Source organism: Anomaloglossus baeobatrachus, chromosome 7 (assembly GCF_048569485.1).
Source record: "Anomaloglossus baeobatrachus isolate aAnoBae1 chromosome 7, aAnoBae1.hap1, whole genome shotgun sequence".
In the NCBI taxonomy this organism is placed as follows: Eukaryota; Metazoa; Chordata; class Amphibia; order Anura; family Aromobatidae; genus Anomaloglossus; species Anomaloglossus baeobatrachus.
Window position 1 is genome coordinate 197,853,462 of NC_134359.1, and position 12,147 is coordinate 197,865,608.

At 40.9% G+C, this 12,147-nt stretch overlaps 8 non-coding genes across 8 annotated transcripts; all 8 read right to left on the bottom strand.

Moving 5' to 3' along the window:
- Nucleotides 1-991: 991 nt before the first annotated feature.
- TRNAT-AGU (transfer RNA threonine (anticodon AGU)) lies at nucleotides 992-1,065 on the bottom strand. Its single transcript has one exon. It is a non-coding gene; the product is annotated as a tRNA-Thr (tRNA).
- Nucleotides 1,066-2,278: 1,213 nt separating this feature from the next.
- On the bottom strand, nucleotides 2,279-2,352 carry TRNAT-AGU (transfer RNA threonine (anticodon AGU)). Its single transcript has one exon. It is a non-coding gene; the product is annotated as a tRNA-Thr (tRNA).
- A 1,213-nt stretch (nucleotides 2,353-3,565) lies between these two features.
- TRNAT-AGU (transfer RNA threonine (anticodon AGU)) lies at nucleotides 3,566-3,639 on the bottom strand. The gene has a single exon. It is a non-coding gene; the product is annotated as a tRNA-Thr (tRNA).
- Nucleotides 3,640-6,139: 2,500 nt separating this feature from the next.
- TRNAT-AGU (transfer RNA threonine (anticodon AGU)) lies at nucleotides 6,140-6,213 on the bottom strand. The gene has a single exon. It is a non-coding gene; the product is annotated as a tRNA-Thr (tRNA).
- Nucleotides 6,214-7,426: 1,213 nt separating this feature from the next.
- On the bottom strand, nucleotides 7,427-7,500 carry TRNAT-AGU (transfer RNA threonine (anticodon AGU)). Its single transcript has one exon. It is a non-coding gene; the product is annotated as a tRNA-Thr (tRNA).
- Nucleotides 7,501-8,713: 1,213 nt separating this feature from the next.
- TRNAT-AGU (transfer RNA threonine (anticodon AGU)) lies at nucleotides 8,714-8,787 on the bottom strand. Its single transcript has one exon. It is a non-coding gene; the product is annotated as a tRNA-Thr (tRNA).
- A 1,213-nt stretch (nucleotides 8,788-10,000) lies between these two features.
- TRNAT-AGU (transfer RNA threonine (anticodon AGU)) lies at nucleotides 10,001-10,074 on the bottom strand. The gene has a single exon. It is a non-coding gene; the product is annotated as a tRNA-Thr (tRNA).
- Nucleotides 10,075-11,287: 1,213 nt separating this feature from the next.
- TRNAT-AGU (transfer RNA threonine (anticodon AGU)) lies at nucleotides 11,288-11,361 on the bottom strand. The gene has a single exon. It is a non-coding gene; the product is annotated as a tRNA-Thr (tRNA).
- Between the last annotated feature and the right edge of the window lie 786 nt (nucleotides 11,362-12,147).

Sequence of the window (12,147 nt, forward strand, 5' to 3'; positions counted from 1 at the left end):
CTTGACATTATCCAGTGTAGGAGATGTGATAAGGTCCATTTTGCCAGAGGCCGATACACAATCTTTAGCTCAATTGCACAGACTTGTCAAAATCCTCATCAGATCATATCACCGGATTTCAGGTTTGTCATGTAGACGAGGTGGCCGAGTGGTTAAGGCGATGGACTGCTAATCCATTGTGCTCTGCATGCATGGGTTCGAATCCCATCCTCGTCGGTTTAATCTTCTTCTTCCGTGTTGAAAAGCTTAGTTTCCATTTAGAACCCAGGTGGTGGATATTTGACCTTCTCAAATCTCTGAGATAGTGCAATGAAGGATTCATAAATCTGTGCTGTCTAAGTGCATATAAAAGAGAAGACGTCATCCGATGTAGGATTGCATCAGGCATGCCAAATAAAAACGGTGGGTTTTATTTTGCCAGATTGAGCATTGGTTTATGACTGGTAAGGATTGCCTTAGTCCAACTCCAGACACCAGACAATGAAGGAGAAGAGATAAGGCCCACTCCGTTAGAGGCCAACTTAAAATCTTCAGTGAAAAAGCAAAGACTCATCAAAATGCTCTTCAGATCTTATGGTCTGGTTTCTACGTTTTTGGGCAGAGAAGTTGGCTGTGAAGTTCAGGTGATGCATTAACAATACAGTCTATGGATTGAGCTGTTTATGCATGGTTTTGACTTCCATCTTTGTTCTTGTTGTTTTCTTGCCCTTTCACTGTTCAAGAAGACTGCTATCAAACTTTTCTAGCAGGGAGAGATGCGCATGGAAGCATTTCAATCTGGCAAAAGAAAACCACTGTTTTTATTTGGCATGCTTGGTGCCATCCTACATCGCATGACATCTTCTTCCTTCTGAGCACTTAGACAGCACATATTTATAATTCCTTCATTCAACTATCTCAGAGATGTGAGAAAGACAAATTTGACATTAGTCTCTCACTATGAAAGGTGCCCTTTAAAAATCGAAACTTCTATATCGGGACTATGAAAAGAAGGCACTGCTGAGATTCGAACTCAGGATCTCCTGTTTACTAGACAGGCACTTTAACCAACTAAGCCACAGCACCTCTTTTCCTACTTACCGATAGTAAAGCAGCTTCTGGTAGAGTGGCCTTATTTGATCTTCAGTGTCATCTGATGTCTAGAGACAAACTAGTGCAAATGCTATCTGGGATAAACCAATTTTCAGGGCTTCAATACAGACACGACATTCAATCTTTAGTAAAAATACTGTTATTAAAAACCCTGAGCATTAGCTCATTTCTGATATGGTTTGAGCTAGTCTAACTCTTGACATTATCCAGTGTAGGAGATGTGATAAGGTCCATTTTGCCAGAGGCCGATACACAATCTTTAGCTCAATTGCACAGACTTGTCAAAATCCTCATCAGATCATATCACCGGATTTCAGGTTTGTCATGTAGACGAGGTGGCCGAGTGGTTAAGGCGATGGACTGCTAATCCATTGTGCTCTGCATGCATGGGTTCGAATCCCATCCTCGTCGGTTTAATCTTCTTCTTCCGTGTTGAAAAGCTTAGTTTCCATTTAGAACCCAGGTGGTGGATATTTGACCTTCTCAAATCTCTGAGATAGTGCAATGAAGGATTCATAAATCTGTGCTGTCTAAGTGCATATAAAAGAGAAGACGTCATCCGATGTAGGATTGCATCAGGCATGCCAAATAAAAACGGTGGGTTTTATTTTGCCAGATTGAGCATTGGTTTATGACTGGTAAGGATTGCCTTAGTCCAACTCCAGACACCAGACAATGAAGGAGAAGAGATAAGGCCCACTCCGTTAGAGGCCAACTTAAAATCTTCAGTGAAAAAGCAAAGACTCATCAAAATGCTCTTCAGATCTTATGGTCTGGTTTCTACGTTTTTGGGCAGAGAAGTTGGCTGTGAAGTTCAGGTGATGCATTAACAATACAGTCTATGGATTGAGCTGTTTATGCATGGTTTTGACTTCCATCTTTGTTCTTGTTGTTTTCTTGCCCTTTCACTGTTCAAGAAGACTGCTATCAAACTTTTCTAGCAGGGAGAGATGCGCATGGAAGCATTTCAATCTGGCAAAAGAAAACCACTGTTTTTATTTGGCATGCTTGGTGCCATCCTACATCGCATGACATCTTCTTCCTTCTGAGCACTTAGACAGCACATATTTATAATTCCTTCATTCAACTATCTCAGAGATGTGAGAAAGACAAATTTGACATTAGTCTCTCACTATGAAAGGTGCCCTTTAAAAATCGAAACTTCTATATCGGGACTATGAAAAGAAGGCACTGCTGAGATTCGAACTCAGGATCTCCTGTTTACTAGACAGGCACTTTAACCAACTAAGCCACAGCACCTCTTTTCCTACTTACCGATAGTAAAGCAGCTTCTGGTAGAGTGGCCTTATTTGATCTTCAGTGTCATCTGATGTCTAGAGACAAACTAGTGCAAATGCTATCTGGGATAAACCAATTTTCAGGGCTTCAATACAGACACGACATTCAATCTTTAGTAAAAATACTGTTATTAAAAACCCTGAGCATTAGCTCATTTCTGATATGGTTTGAGCTAGTCTAACTCTTGACATTATCCAGTGTAGGAGATGTGATAAGGTCCATTTTGACAGAGGCCGATACACAATCTTTAGCTCAATTGCACAGACTTGTCAAAATCCTCATCAGATCATATCACCGGATTTCAGGTTTGTCATGTAGACGAGGTGGCCGAGTGGTTAAGGCGATGGACTGCTAATCCATTGTGCTCTGCATGCATGGGTTCGAATCCCATCCTCGTCGGTTTAATCTCCTTCTTCCGTGTTGAAAAGCTTAGTTTCCATTTAGAACCCAGGTGGTGGATATTTGACCTTCTCAAATCTCTGAGATAGTGCAATGAAGGATTCATAAATCTGTGCTGTCTAAGTGCATATAAAAGAGAAGACGTCATCCGATGTAGGATTGCATCAGGCATGCCAAATAAAAACGGTGGGTTTTATTTTGCCAGATTGAGCATTGGTTTATGACTGGTAAGGATTGCCTTAGTCCAACTCCAGACACCAGACAATGAAGGAGAAGAGATAAGGCCCACTCCGTTAGAGGCCAACTTAAAATCTTCAGTGAAAAAGCAAAGACTCATCAAAATGCTCTTCAGATCTTATGGTCTGGTTTCTACGTTTTTGGGCAGAGAAGTTGGCTGTGAAGTTCAGGTGATGCATTAACAATACAGTCTATGGATTGAGCTGTTTATGCATGGTTTTGACTTCCATCTTTGTTCTTGTTGTTTTCTTGCCCTTTCACTGTTCAAGAAGACTGCTATCAAACTTTTCTAGCAGGGAGAGATGCGCATGGAAGCATTTCAATCTGGCAAAAGAAAACCACTGTTTTTATTTGGCATGCTTGGTGCCATCCTACATCGCATGACATCTTCTTCCTTCTGAGCACTTAGACAGCACATATTTATAATTCCTTCATTCAACTATCTCAGAGATGTGAGAAAGACAAATTTGACATTAGTCTCTCACTATGAAAGGTGCCCTTTAAAAATCGAAACTTCTATATCGGGACTATGAAAAGAAGGCACTGCTGAGATTCGAACTCAGGATCTCCTGTTTACTAGACAGGCACTTTAACCAACTAAGCCACAGCACCTCTTTTCCTACTGACCGATAGTAAAGCAGCTTCTGGTAGAGTGGCCTTATTTGATCTTCAGTGTCATCTGATGTCTAGAGACAAACTAGTGCAAATGCTATCTGGGATAAACCAATTTTCAGGGCTTCAATACAGACACGACATTCAATCTTTAGTAAAAATACTGTTATTAAAAACCCTGAGCATTAGCTCATTTCTGATATGGTTTGAGCTAGTCTAACTCTTGACATTATCCAGTGTAGGAGATGTGATAAGGTCCATTTTGCCAGAGGCCGATACACAATCTTTAGCTCAATTGCACAGACTTGTCAAAATCCTCATCAGATCATATCACCGGATTTCAGGTTTGTCATGTAGACGAGGTGGCCGAGTGGTTAAGGCGATGGACTGCTAATCCATTGTGCTCTGCATGCATGGGTTCGAATCCCATCCTCGTCGGTTTAATCTCCTTCTTCCGTGTTGAAAAGCTTAGTTTCCATTTAGAACCCAGGTGGTGGATATTTGACCTTCTCAAATCTCTGAGATAGTGCAATGAAGGATTCATAAATCTGTGCTGTCTAAGTGCATATAAAAGAGAAGACGTCATCCGATGTAGGATTGCATCAGGCATGCCAAATAAAAACGGTGGGTTTTATTTTGCCAGATTGAGCATTGGTTTATGACTGGTAAGGATTGCCTTAGTCCAACTCCAGACACCAGACAATGAAGGAGAAGAGATAAGGCCCACTCCGTTAGAGGCCAACTTAAAATCTTCAGTGAAAAAGCAAAGACTCATCAAAATGCTCTTCAGATCTTATGGTCTGGTTTCTACGTTTTTGGGCAGAGAAGTTGGCTGTGAAGTTCAGGTGATGCATTAACAATACAGTCTATGGATTGAGCTGTTTATGCATGGTTTTGACTTCCATCTTTGTTCTTGTTGTTTTCTTGCCCTTTCACTGTTCAAGAAGACTGCTATCAAACTTTTCTAGCAGGGAGAGATGCGCATGGAAGCATTTCAATCTGGCAAAAGAAAACCACTGTTTTTATTTGGCATGCTTGGTGCCATCCTACATCGCATGACATCTTCTTCCTTCTGAGCACTTAGACAGCACATATTTATAATTCCTTCATTCAACTATCTCAGAGATGTGAGAAAGACAAATTTGACATTAGTCTCTCACTATGAAAGGTGCCCTTTAAAAATCGAAACTTCTATATCGGGACTATGAAAAGAAGGCACTGCTGAGATTCGAACTCAGGATCTCCTGTTTACTAGACAGGCACTTTAACCAACTAAGCTACAGCACCTCTTTTCCTACTGACCGATAGTAAAGCAGCTTCTGGTAGAGTGGCCTTATTTGATCTTCAGTGTCATCTGATGTCTAGAGACAAACTAATGCAAATGCTATCTGGGATAAACCAATTTTCAGGGCTTCAATACAGACACGACATTCAATCTTTAGTAAAAATACTGTTATTAAAAACCCTGAGCATTAGCTCATTTCTGATATGGTTTGAGCTAGTCGAACTCTTGACATTATCCAGTGTAGGAGATGTGATAAGGTCCATTTTGCCAGAGGCCGATACACAATCTTTAGCTCAATTGCACAGACTTGTCAAAATCCTCATCAGATCATATCACCTGATTTCAGGTTTATGATGTAGACGAGGTGGCCGAGTGGTTAAGGCAATGGACTGCTTATCCATTGTGCTCTGCATGCATGGGTTCGAATCCCATCCTCGTCGGTTTAATCTCCTTCTTCCGTGTTGAAAAGCTTAGTTTCCATTTAGCACCCAGGTGGTGGATATTTGACCTTCTCAAATCTCTGAGATAGTGCAATGAAGGATTCATAAATCTGTGCTGTCTAAGTGCATATAAAAGAGAAGACGTCATCCGATGTAGGATTGCATCAGGCATGCCAAATAAAAACGGTGGGTTTTATTTTGCCAGATTGAGCATTGGTTTATGACTGGTAAGGATTGCCTTAGTCCAACTCCAGACACCAGACAATGAAGGAGAAGAGATAAGGCCCACTCCGTTAGAGGCCAACTTAAAATCTTCAGTGAAAAAGCAAAGACTCATCAAAATGCTCTTCAGATCTTATGGTCTGGTTTCTACGTTTTTGGGCAGAGAAGTTGGCTGTGAAGTTCAGGTGATGCATTAACAATACAGTCTATGGATTGAGCTGTTTATGCATGGTTTTGACTTCCATCTTTGTTCTTGTTGTTTTCTTGCCCTTTCACTGTTCAAGAAGACTGCTATCAAACTTTTCTAGCAGGGAGAGATGCGCATGGAAGCATTTCAATCTGGCAAAAGAAAACCACTGTTTTTATTTGGCATGCTTGGTGCCATCCTACATCGCATGACATCTTCTTCCTTCTGAGCACTTAGACAGCACATATTTATAATTCCTTCATTCAACTATCTCAGAGATGTGAGAAAGACAAATTTGACATTAGTCTCTCACTATGAAAGGTGCCCTTTAAAAATCGAAACTTCTATATCGGGACTATGAAAAGAAGGCACTGCTGAGATTCGAACTCAGGATCTCCTGTTTACTAGACAGGCACTTTAACCAACTAAGCCACAGCACCTCTTTTCCTACTCACCGATAGTAAAGCAGCTTCTGGTAGAGTGGCCTTATTTGATCTTCAGTGTCATCTGATGTCTAGAGACAAACTAATGCAAATGCTATCTGGGATAAACCAATTTTCAGGGCTTCAATACAGACACGACATTCAATCTTTAGTAAAAATACTGTTATTAAAAACCCTGAGCATTAGCTCATTTCTGATATGGTTTGAGCTAGTCGAACTCTTGACATTATCCAGTGTAGGAGATGTGATAAGGTCCATTTTGCCAGAGGCCGATACACAATCTTTAGCTCAATTGCACAGACTTGTCAAAATCCTCATCAGATCATATCACCTGATTTCAGGTTTATGATGTAGACGAGGTGGCCGAGTGGTTAAGGCGATGGACTGCTTATCCATTGTGCTCTGCATGCATGGGTTCGAATCCCATCCTCGTCGGTTTAATCTCCTTCTTCCGTGTTGAAAAGCTTAGTTTCCATTTAGCACCCAGGTGGTGGATATTTGACCTTCTCAAATCTCTGAGATAGTGCAATGAAGGATTCATAAATCTGTGCTGTCTAAGTGCATATAAAAGAGAAGACGTCATCCGATGTAGGATTGCATCAGGCATGCCAAATAAAAACGGTGGGTTTTATTTTGCCAGATTGAGCATTGGTTTATGACTGGTAAGGATTGCCTTAGTCCAACTCCAGACACCAGACAATGAAGGAGAAGAGATAAGGCCCACTCCGTTAGAGGCCAACTTAAAATCTTCAGTGAAAAAGCAAAGACTCATCAAAATGCTCTTCAGATCTTATGGTCTGGTTTCTACGTTTTTGGGCAGAGAAGTTGGCTGTGAAGTTCAGGTGATGCATTAACAATACAGTCTATGGATTGAGCTGTTTATGCATGGTTTTGACTTCCATCTTTGTTCTTGTTGTTTTCTTGCCCTTTCACTGTTCAAGAAGACTGCTATCAAACTTTTCTAGCAGGGAGAGATGCGCATGGAAGCATTTCAATCTGGCAAAAGAAAACCACTGTTTTTATTTGGCATGCTTGGTGCCATCCTACATCGCATGACATCTTCTTCCTTCTGAGCACTTAGACAGCACATATTTATAATTCCTTCATTCAACTATCTCAGAGATGTGAGAAAGACAAATTTGACATTAGTCTCTCACTATGAAAGGTGCCCTTTAAAAATCGAAACTTCTATATCGGGACTATGAAAAGAAGGCACTGCTGAGATTCGAACTCAGGATCTCCTGTTTACTAGACAGGCACTTTAACCAACTAAGCCACAGCACCTCTTTTCCTACTCACCGATAGTAAAGCAGCTTCTGGTAGAGTGGCCTTATTTGATCTTCAGTGTCATCTGATGTCTAGAGACAAACTAATGCAAATGCTATCTGGGATAAACCAATTTTCAGGGCTTCAATACAGACACGACATTCAATCTTTAGTAAAAATACTGTTATTAAAAACCCTGAGCATTAGCTCATTTCTGATATGGTTTGAGCTAGTCGAACTCTTGACATTATCCAGTGTAGGAGATGTGATAAGGTCCATTTTGCCAGAGGCCGATACACAATCTTTAGCTCAATTGCACAGACTTGTCAAAATCCTCATCAGATCATATCACCTGATTTCAGGTTTGTGATGTAGACGAGGTGGCCGAGTGGTTAAGGCGATGGACTGCTAATCCATTGTGCTCTGCATGCATGGGTTCGAATCCCATCCTCGTCGGTTTAATCTCCTTCTTCCGTGTTGAAAAGCTTAGTTTCCATTTAGAACCCAGGTGGTGGATATTTGACCTTCTCAAATCTCTGAGATAGTGCAATGAAGGATTCATAAATCTGTGCTGTCTAAGTGCATATAAAAGAGAAGACGTCATCCGATGTAGGATTGCATCAGGCATGCCAAATAAAAACGGTGGGTTTTATTTTGCCAGATTGAGCATTGGTTTATGACTGGTAAGGATTGCCTTAGTCCAACTCCAGACACCAGACAATGAAGGAGAAGAGATAAGGCCCACTCCGTTAGAGGCCAACTTAAAATCTTCAGTGAAAAAGCAAAGACTCATCAAAATGCTCTTCAGATCTTATGGTCTGGTTTCTACGTTTTTGGGCAGAGAAGTTGGCTGTGAAGTTCAGGTGATGCATTAACAATACAGTCTATGGATTGAGCTGTTTATGCATGGTTTTGACTTCCATCTTTGTTCTTGTTGTTTTCTTGCCCTTTCACTGTTCAAGAAGACTGCTATCAAACTTTTCTAGCAGGGAGAGATGCGCATGGAAGCATTTCAATCTGGCAAAAGAAAACCACTGTTTTTATTTGGCATGCTTGGTGCCATCCTACATCGCATGACATCTTCTTCCTTCTGAGCACTTAGACAGCACATATTTATAATTCCTTCATTCAACTATCTCAGAGATGTGAGAAAGACAAATTTGACATTAGTCTCTCACTATGAAAGGTGCCCTTTAAAAATCGAAACTTCTATATCGGGACTATGAAAAGAAGGCACTGCTGAGATTCGAACTCAGGATCTCCTGTTTACTAGACAGGCACTTTAACCAACTAAGCCACAGCACCTCTTTTCCTACTCACCGATAGTAAAGCAGCTTCTGGTAGAGTGGCCTTATTTGATCTTCAGTGTCATCTGATGTCTAGAGACAAACTAATGCAAATGCTATCTGGGATAAACCAATTTTCAGGGCTTCAATACAGACACGACATTCAATCTTTAGTAAAAATACTGTTATTAAAAACCCTGAGCATTAGCTCATTTCTGATATGGTTTGAGCTAGTCGAACTCTTGACATTATCCAGTGTAGGAGATGTGATAAGGTCCATTTTGCCAGAGGCCGATACACAATCTTTAGCTCAATTGCACAGACTTGTCAAAATCCTCATCAGATCATATCACCTGATTTCAGGTTTATGATGTAGACGAGGTGGCCGAGTGGTTAAGGCGATGGACTGCTTATCCATTGTGCTCTGCATGCATGGGTTCGAATCCCATCCTCGTCGGTTTAATCTCCTTCTTCCGTGTTGAAAAGCTTAGTTTCCATTTAGCACCCAGGTGGTGGATATTTGACCTTCTCAAATCTCTGAGATAGTGCAATGAAGGATTCATAAATCTGTGCTGTCTAAGTGCATATAAAAGAGAAGACGTCATCCGATGTAGGATTGCATCAGGCATGCCAAATAAAAACGGTGGGTTTTATTTTGCCAGATTGAGCATTGGTTTATGACTGGTAAGGATTGCCTTAGTCCAACTCCAGACACCAGACAATGAAGGAGAAGAGATAAGGCCCACTCCGTTAGAGGCCAACTTAAAATCTTCAGTGAAAAAGCAAAGACTCATCAAAATGCTCTTCAGATCTTATGGTCTGGTTTCTACGTTTTTGGGCAGAGAAGTTGGCTGTGAAGTTCAGGTGATGCATTAACAATACAGTCTATGGATTGAGCTGTTTATGCATGGTTTTGACTTCCATCTTTGTTCTTGTTGTTTTCTTGCCCTTTCACTGTTCAAGAAGACTGCTATCAAACTTTTCTAGCAGGGAGAGATGCGCATGGAAGCATTTCAATCTGGCAAAAGAAAACCACTGTTTTTATTTGGCATGCTTGGTGCCATCCTACATCGCATGACATCTTCTTCCTTCTGAGCACTTAGACAGCACATATTTATAATTCCTTCATTCAACTATCTCAGAGATGTGAGAAAGACAAATTTGACATTAGTCTCTCACTATGAAAGGTGCCCTTTAAAAATCGAAACTTCTATATCGGGACTATGAAAAGAAGGCACTGCTGAGATTCGAACTCAGGATCTCCTGTTTACTAGACAGGCACTTTAACCAACTAAGCCACAGCACCTCTTTTCCTACTCACCGATAGTAAAGCAGCTTCTGGTAGAGTGGCCTTATTTGATCTTCAGTGTCATCTGATGTCTAGAGACAAACTAATGCAAATGCTATCTGGGATAAACCAATTTTCAGGGCTTCAATACAGACACGACATTCAATCTTTAGTAAAAATACTGTTATTAAAAACCCTGAGCATTAGCTCATTTCTGATATGGTTTGAGCTAGTCGAACTCTTGACATTATCCAGTGTAGGAGATGTGATAAGGTCCATTTTGCCAGAGGCCGATACACAATCTTTAGCTCAATTGCACAGACTTGTCAAAATCCTCATCAGATCATATCACCTGATTTCAGGTTTATGATGTAGACGAGGTGGCCGAGTGGTTAAGGCGATGGACTGCTTATCCATTGTGCTCTGCATGCATGGGTTCGAATCCCATCCTCGTCGGTTTAATCTCCTTCATCCGTGTTGAAAAGCTTAGTTTCCATTTAGAACCCAGGTGGTGGATATTTGACCTTCTCAAATCTCTGAGATAGTGCAATGAAGGATTCATAAATCTGTGCTGTCTAAGTGCATATAAAAGAGAAGACGTCATCCGATGTAGGATTGCGTCAGGCATGCCAAATAAAAACGGTGGGTTTTATTTTGCCAGATTGAGCATTGGTTTATGACTGGTAAGGATTGCCTTAGTCCAACTCCAGACACCAGACAATGAAGGAGAAGAGATAAGGCCCACTCCGTTAGAGGCCAACTTAAAATCTTCAGTGAAAAAGCAAAGACTCATCAAAATGCTCTTCAGATCTTATGGTCTGGTTTCTACGTTTTTGGGCAGAGAAGTTGGCTGTGAAGTTCAGGTGATGCATTAACAATACAGTCTATGGATTGAGCTGTTTATGCATGGTTTTGACTTCCATCTTTGTTCTTGTTGTTTTCTTGCCCTTTCACTGTTCAAGAAGACTGCTATCAAACTTTTCTAGCAGGGAGAGATGCGCATGGAAGCATTTCAATCTGGCAAAAGAAAACCACTGTTTTTATTTGGCATGCTTGGTGCCATCCTACATCGCATGACATCTTCTTCCTTCTGAGCACTTAGACAGCACATATTTATAATTCCTTCATTCAACTATCTCAGAGATGTGAGAAAGACAAATTTGACATTAGTCTCTCACTATGAAAGGTGCCCTTTAAAAATCGAAACTTCTATATCGGGACTATGAAAAGAAGGCACTGCTGAGATTCGAACTCAGGATCTCCTGTTTACTAGACAGGCACTTTAACCAACTAAGCCACAGCACCTCTTTTCCTACTGACCGATAGTAAAGCAGCTTCTGGTAGAGTGGCCTTATTTGATTTTCAGTGTCATCTGATGTCTAGAGACAAACTAATGCGAATGCTATCTGGGATAAACCAATTTTCAGGGCTTCAATACAGACACGACATTCAATCTTTAGTAAAAATACTGTTATTAAAAACCCTGAGCATTAGCTCATTTCTGATATGGTTTGAGCTAGTCTAACTCTTGACATTATCCAGTGTAGGAGATGTGATAAGGTCCATTTTGCCAGAGGCCGATACACAATCTTTAGCTAAATTGCACAGACTTGTCAAAATCCTCATCAGATCATATCACCTGATTTCAGGTTTGTCATGTAGACGAGGTGGCCGAGTGGTTAAGGCGATGGACTGCTAATCCATTGTGCTCTGCATGCATGGGTTCGAATCCCGTCCTCGTCGGTTTAATCTCCTTCTTCCGTGTTGAAAAGCTTAGTTTCCATTTAGAACCCAGGTGGTGGATATTTGACCTTCTCAAATCTCTGAGATAGTGCAATGAAGGATTCATAAATCTGTGCTGTCTAAGTGCATATAAAAGAGAAGACGTCATCCGATGTAGGATTGCATCAGGCATGCCAAATAAAAACGGTGGGTTTTATTTTGCCAGATTGAGCATTGGTTTATGACTGGTAAGGATTGCCTTACTCCAACTCCAGACACCAGACAATGAAGGAGAAGAGATAAGGCCCACTCCGTTAGAGGCCAACTTAAAATCTTCAGTGAAAAAGCAAAGACTCATCAAAATGCTCT